This window comes from Dromiciops gliroides, chromosome 5, assembly GCF_019393635.1.
Source record: "Dromiciops gliroides isolate mDroGli1 chromosome 5, mDroGli1.pri, whole genome shotgun sequence".
In the NCBI taxonomy this organism is placed as follows: Eukaryota; Metazoa; Chordata; class Mammalia; order Microbiotheria; family Microbiotheriidae; genus Dromiciops; species Dromiciops gliroides.
This window is the reverse complement of record NC_057865.1, coordinates 238,966,150-238,973,104: the sequence shown is the minus strand read 5'-3', so window position 1 is coordinate 238,973,104 and position 6,955 is coordinate 238,966,150.

The following is a 6,955-nucleotide window of genomic DNA, read 5'->3' as shown; positions in this document are numbered from 1 at the left end:
GAGAGAGAGAGAGAGAGAGAGAGAGAGAGAGAGAGAGAGCCTCTTTTATAGACAGTACCCATGAGCAAACGTCACTTCCTGACACCAAGGAAAACCTCATGGCTTGCCCTCAGACACCTTGCTCTCCAGCAGGTGATGTCATTCCAATCATTACAAATGGGAGGCATATAATGCCACACAGGAAACTTCTTGTGACTGGCTAAGAGAATTCGACATACCTCTGTGTTTGTGCATGAAAAGAGCATTTCTTCCAGAGGTTTGTGAACTGAGGTTTCTAGGCCAGATGTTGCTACTAGCCCATCAGGAAAGCACTGAGATGCCAGGGTCCTGAGACCTAAGCTCAAGGGGATAGGGTGTTTGTACTTGAAATTTGGTGGTAGGACTGCCGCTATTATAGGAGCTGAGTTAAGTGTGAACCTAATTCCTCACCCAGAAACTGAAGTAATATAGGGTGACTATACCCCTTAGGTATTGAGGAAAATGTTTTTATGTTTGCTTTTGTAATAGTTTTGAAGTAAATATTCCTTTGTAAAAACAAATCTAGGGGGCAGTTAGGTGGTGCAGTGGATAAAGCACTGGCCCTGGATTCAGGAGGACCTGAGTTCAAATCCAGCCTCAGACACTTGACATTTACTAGCTGTGTGACCCCGGGCAAGTCACTTAACCCCCATTGCCCCACAAACAAAACAAAACAAAACCCAAAAAACAAAAAACAAATCTAACTGTTAAATGGAACTGGAGACCCTGAAAATTGGGGGGGAAAAAAACTAGTGAGGACCTGAGCTAGTGACAGAATATAGATGTCCCCAACCTCCTAATGGTATTGGAGAACCCTGAGGTGGGGGGAGGGTCAAAGGTAATACAACTGGCTTCAGGTAGGGGGAATTAGAGATTCACTGTTATATCTAAAATGAGGTAGCCCTTATTAAAATCCTTCTGTTTTTAAATTTGATTGTTCTGTAATGAACTTGGATAGCTTAAGAAGCTATTTCACATGTGTGCTCTTAGGTTCAGTAGGATCACTACTGACATAAATTGGACTAATTATTTAACATACTTAACAATCCTCCCCTAATCCTCTCCCATATGCACCTGCCTGAAGTCAGGCAGTAATCAATCAACATTCCCCAAGTCCTAATGGCTTTTGACAAAGAAGGGATTTCCTTCGGGAGAAGCTTGTGGAGAGACAATATAGAAATCCCAGGGACAAAAAGGCAGAGAAGGACAAGAACAGACAAGACAGAGAAAGAAGGGCTGCCTCTGGGTCCACATTTCTCCCAAAGTTGGCAGGGAAGGGGGTTGAGACCCAGCCCTTTGTGATGGAAAGCAAGGGATGATTCAGTAGCAGAGGGACCAGAAACAAGCTGTGATGGAGGAAGTTGTGACTGAGATATTGGGGGGGGGGGAGAGCAGAGAGTGGAGGGATAGAGAACTAAGAGGCAAAGATTGTGTGTGGTCATGAGCAGAGCCATGAAATCTTTCACTTATCCACTCTGTCCTCAGCCCTTTAGCTTCATGTCCTATATCAGCTTGCTATCTATTGTCTAATGTTTGTCTATGCCCTTTAGCTATTTTAGGAGTTCCTAACTACTTTTTTTTTGTCATGGACCCCCTTAACAGTCTGGTGGAGCCTATGGATCCCTTCTTAGAACAATGGTTTTCAGGAGGCAGCTAGGTGGTACAGTGGATAAAGCTCCGGCCCTGAATTCAGGAGGACCTGAGTTCAAATCCAACCTCAGACACTTGACACTTACTAGCTGTGTGACCTTAGACAAGTCACTTAACTTTCATTGCTCCCCCCAAAAGAAAGAACAATAGTTTTAAATTCACAAAATGAAATACGTAGGGTTTCAATAGAAATCCATTCTATTAAAAATAATGCTTTCAAAGCATTTCTTTAAGTACCAAAGAATGGAAATGAATTCAGTTGTGAATAAAACAACTGGCATGTTTTATTTATGTCATGCAATTTTTTTACACAAGAGACAGTTGACATATGACTTGCCTAGGAGTCAAGAAAGCCTGCATTCAGATTCTGTTCTAAGCCATACCAGTTGTTGGATGCTGGCTAAGACATTGCATCTCAGCGTCCCAAGGCATTTCTCTAAGACAAGAATTTATAAACACTGATCAGCCTCGGGGAAGGGAATTTCCATTTTGGAAGTTCCCCATACTAATAAAATCAGAGGCTGGGACCAAAAAATGACAACAACTCCACAGGTCATAAGCTTTATACTTGCCCCCCCCCCAAAGCCTCAGACTATCAGACTGTATTTGGATTCAAAGTTCTAGGAACTTTAATGAAAATCCTCACTGAAAAATATCCAAGCTCCCCAAAAGGAAAAGTGGAAGCAGGTCACCAGAGGGTTACTGGAGCTATAAACAAACTCTGCTTCATTCTGGGTTTGGGTTTGTTTGCTTTTTCACCTGCTTGTGAGTCATTCATGGAAAAAGGCTGTCCAAGATCTGGAGGTTAGCCATCTTTTCTGCCTCTGCCTGCCTTGAGCAGTGACTCTCTCCTCTATCCGTGTGGCCCACCTCCAAAACCTCCTGTCCCCTCAGAAAGGACAGCCTTCCTGTTCAGATGATTGAGTAAAGGATCAAAGTAAAACTCTGCCTCAGATTTTAAAATGACCTTTCTAGGCAATATCAGAAGCTTTCTTTTCTTGAAGCAGAAAGGGAGAGAGAGAAGTATCACTTAAGAAAAGGACCCAGTACTCTTTTGTGTAATGGATCCCTTGGGCAGTCTAGTGAAGCAGGATTTTTTTTCTCCAAATAATGCTTTTAAATGCACAAAATAAAATATGCAGAAATAAAAAGGAAACAATTATACTGAAATAAAAATATATATTTTGCCATCCAAATTCACTGAAAGCCTATTTGTGGATTTAATCTGAGGACTCCAGGTAAAGAACCCCTGATCTCTTGGACAAGCAATCATAACCTCAGGTGGTGTGAAGCAACCGGAAGAGCTCTGGAGAAGAAGTCAAAAATCCTTTGTTCAAATCTCTCTCTATAACTTACTAGCTGTGTAACCTTGAACAAGTCACTTGTTGTCTCTGTGGCTCCATTTTCTCTGAAATGGGATTCAATTCAATATAACGATTTTATTAAGCACCTCCTCTATGCATGACATCTTCTCAATCTCCCTCACAAGGTTGTTGCAAGGAGCAAATGAGGTCAAATATTGTGAAAATGTGTTGTGATTGTCAAGAGTTCCAGAAATTGGGGCAGCTAGGTGGCACAGTAGAAAAAGCACCAGCCCTGGATTCAGGAGGACCTGAGTTCAAATCCGGCCTCAGACCCTTGACACTTACTAGCTGTGTGACCCTGGGAAAGTTACTTAACCCCCATTAATCCATAAAAAAGGGTCCCAGAAATCTTAGCTATTACATAAATCCTAATTTCTGAAGGTAAGGGCTAAAGCTATCAAAGTCTAAGACTAGAATTCCACACTTTGCATAGAAAACATTTTCCTTATTCCCTTTGACATATGCCTCCAATTTTCATCTCAAAGTTGTTCTTTGAATGAGGGTATAATTATTCAGTCTTGTTTACAGCCTCAAAGGTCAAGTTCCTTAGTAGATATTAATAACAACTTTGCTAAGTATGTTTCCCCATCATATTCCCCATGCTGAGATTTGACCTGATTTCACCCTTGTGATAATTTTCATCTTGTTCTATCCCTCCTCTGCCCACTACTTTAAAACTTGAACTGTCATACTGATAATAAGTGTCACCAAAATTTCTTCTAATTATCCTAAATCATCCTGCATTAAAAAAATATCACTTTGCCCTACTAAGGCTTAGAGGGGGAGGTAGAGGGGAGCTTGATATAGAGAATAGCATCAGACTTACTATATTTCCAGTGCTCCATTTAATAAGGGGGCATGAGATGATGTGAGAAAGGAGACAGTAATTTAGGAAGGAGTAGAAATAGTGGAATGATCTATGCAGCTAGCTCTGTACTAGAGAAGAGAAATGAACTACATTAAAAAGAAGCCACAAAAACTCAGTGGCCCCAAAACAACTCTCTAAAGCTATAAAGTGCATAGAAGGCACTGATTTGCTTTGGAAGGGGTAGTTTCTTTAGTTGTTAAACAAATGAAAACCTAAGTCCAGTTCTGCCACGAAACATGCACATGTATGTATATGTGTACACATATGTGGATATTCATGAATACATATATGTATATATGCATATGATGTATAGGTGTATATATGTATAATAGTGTGTGTGTGTCTGTGTGTCTGTAAGGTACTGACAAAAGAAAAAGAAAGCAAAACAAAAAACCCTAAACTCTGAATACCTATTGTCTAAGACTCCTATATGCCCACTTCATATACTTTTTAGTCTCTGGGTAAGTCACTTAACCTTCATCAACTTCAGGATTTCTTCCATCTGTAGAAAGGGAAGAATAATATTTCATAGGGTTGTTTTGAGACTCAAATGTGAAGTTCTAGAAAAAGTCAACTTTTATCGTCATCATCACTATTATTACTATAAGTTGTAGAGAATATAAATGAATATAGCTGGACATTGAAGTCCTTAACACTTACCTCCATGAGCTCCTGGGAGCCATGGGACTGTTTATATAAAAAGACAGAGGCTCCCTCCCTTCATCCTACAGGAAGGTGGGGTTAATTAGTCATTAGTAATGTTAGTAATGTACTAGGGAAGAGAAAGGAAGAAGGAAAAGAGAAAGGGAAGTGGAGATAGAAAGGGAGAGAGAGGGGATAAAATGGGAGAAAGGAGGGAAAGAAAGATAAAGGGAGGGAAAATGAAAGAGGAAAGGAGGGAGAGAGAAGAGGGAAAGGGGCAAAAGGGAGAGAAAAAAGGAGGGAAAGAGAGGGAGGGAGAGAAGAAATAGGAGGAAGAGGAGGAGGAGCAGGAGAGAGAAAAAGAGAGAGAGAGAGAGAGAGTTCCTTCTCTCAGAGGCAGTTGTGTCAGTGAACTTAAGCAAAATGTCCTTCTTATTTTTGCATTTCCCAGGGCTCCATCTTGTATGCTTTATTATTTTAAAACATATTTTATTAATTTAATTAAATATTTCCCAATTACATGTAAAAAATTTAACATTTGTTTAGTTTTTTAAAATTTGGAGTTCTAAATACTCTTCTTCTCTCCCACCCCACTTGAGAATGCAAGCAGTATGATATTGATTATACACATGTGAAGTCATGCAAAACATATTTCCATATTAGCCATGTTTCAAAAGAAAACATACTCACAAAACAAGAAAAATAAAGAAAGTAAAACAAGTGTGCTTTAATCTGCACTCCAAGTTCCTCAGTTCTCTCTCTGCATGTGGAGAGCATTTTCTATAATGGGTCCTTTGGAACTGTCTTCGATCATTGTCTTGATCAAAAGGGCTAAGTCTTTCACAGTTGATCATAATATTGCTGTTACTGTGTATACTGTTTTCCTAGTTCTGCTCACTACACTTTGCATCAGTGCATATGAGTCTTCCCATTTTTTTCTGAAACCATCCTGCTCATCATTTCATAGCAAAACAGTAATCCATTAAAACCATATACCACATTCTGTATCCTTCTTCAGAGGGTAATGTGAAAGCACTGACTGTTAGGAACACTAGAAAAGAGTGGCCCTTCCAACAGCAGAATGGGCTACTCCAAGAAAGAATAGTTAGCTTCCTGGGCAAACCAAACAATTCCAGCTTCCAAGGACATAGATATCAGATAATTTGAAGGGGAAGGAGAAACAACATGTATAGAGATAAGAAAATATCAAATAATTTGAGGTACTTAAGAGAAATAATAGGTTTAGGAATAAGGGAAAGTTTCATGAATGTGGAGACATCAGATATAAAACTGGAAGGAAGACAAGGACTCACAGAATTATAGTTCAGAGGTAAGTTCATCTGAGGAGTGGGGTAGAGCTTAAGTTAATTCACAAAGGCAGGAACTAGAAAGCCAAGTTTAGGAAAAATATTGTTCTATTGGAACAGAGTGAGTAAAGAGATGTAATAGAAATAATCAAGATATTAGTGATATATAAAACATAATATTGATATATAATAATATAGGTATAACAATTTATATGATATATTAAGACAAACAACACTTGATGCATAAATTGTGTAATATATAATATACAATATTAATATAACAATATATAATGCTGCCATCTTACATAAAATATATGACATAATAAAATATAAATAATATTTATTGAAAGGTCAGCTGAAGCCTTATTGTGAAGGATTTCCTCTTATCTGATTGAAAAGGTTCTTCTCTGTTCTAGTGGTATTGGGAGCCTGTTAAATCTTGAGCAGGGGAGTCACCTGCATCTTAGGATGGTTAATTTAGCAGCCAGGTAGTGGTTGGATTGCAGAAGGTAAAGACTGAAAAGTGCAGGGCTAACATGATTTTATTTCAATTACCTGGAGTGAAATAGGAACTTTGAATCCCAAATAACACCAATTTGTCCCTAAGAATTTTACGTATGGCTACCCATTTTTGCCAGGGCCCATGCCACTGGAATCTGAATGAAAGAGAAATAGAGCTAAAAGTGACTCTCTTTGCTGTCTATCTCCACAACTGTTAGGAAAGCATGAGGTTTTTCTTGGGGGGGGGTCCCCCTTGTTTTGTGGTCCTCTGCTAGGATGTGCTGCAAAGGGATCCAACCAGGCCCATATACCATACAACCTTGGTGAAATTGTTTTCTTTGTGTTGTTCTCCCCAACCCTAGCCCCCGCCTCACAAAACACCAACAATTATTTTTGCCATAGGGAAAAAATCCTATAAAAATAATCGTAGTTGTGACTCTGCTACCTGCCTACCCCTAGTAGACATTTTAAATAACTAACCTCTCATGACAAAGATGACAGCTATTAAATCCTAAGAGTAGAATCCCATGTTATACAAATATTATGCAAATTGTCTTTTTTTTTGATGCATGCTTCTCATTTTCTTCTCTTGTCCTTAAAATGAA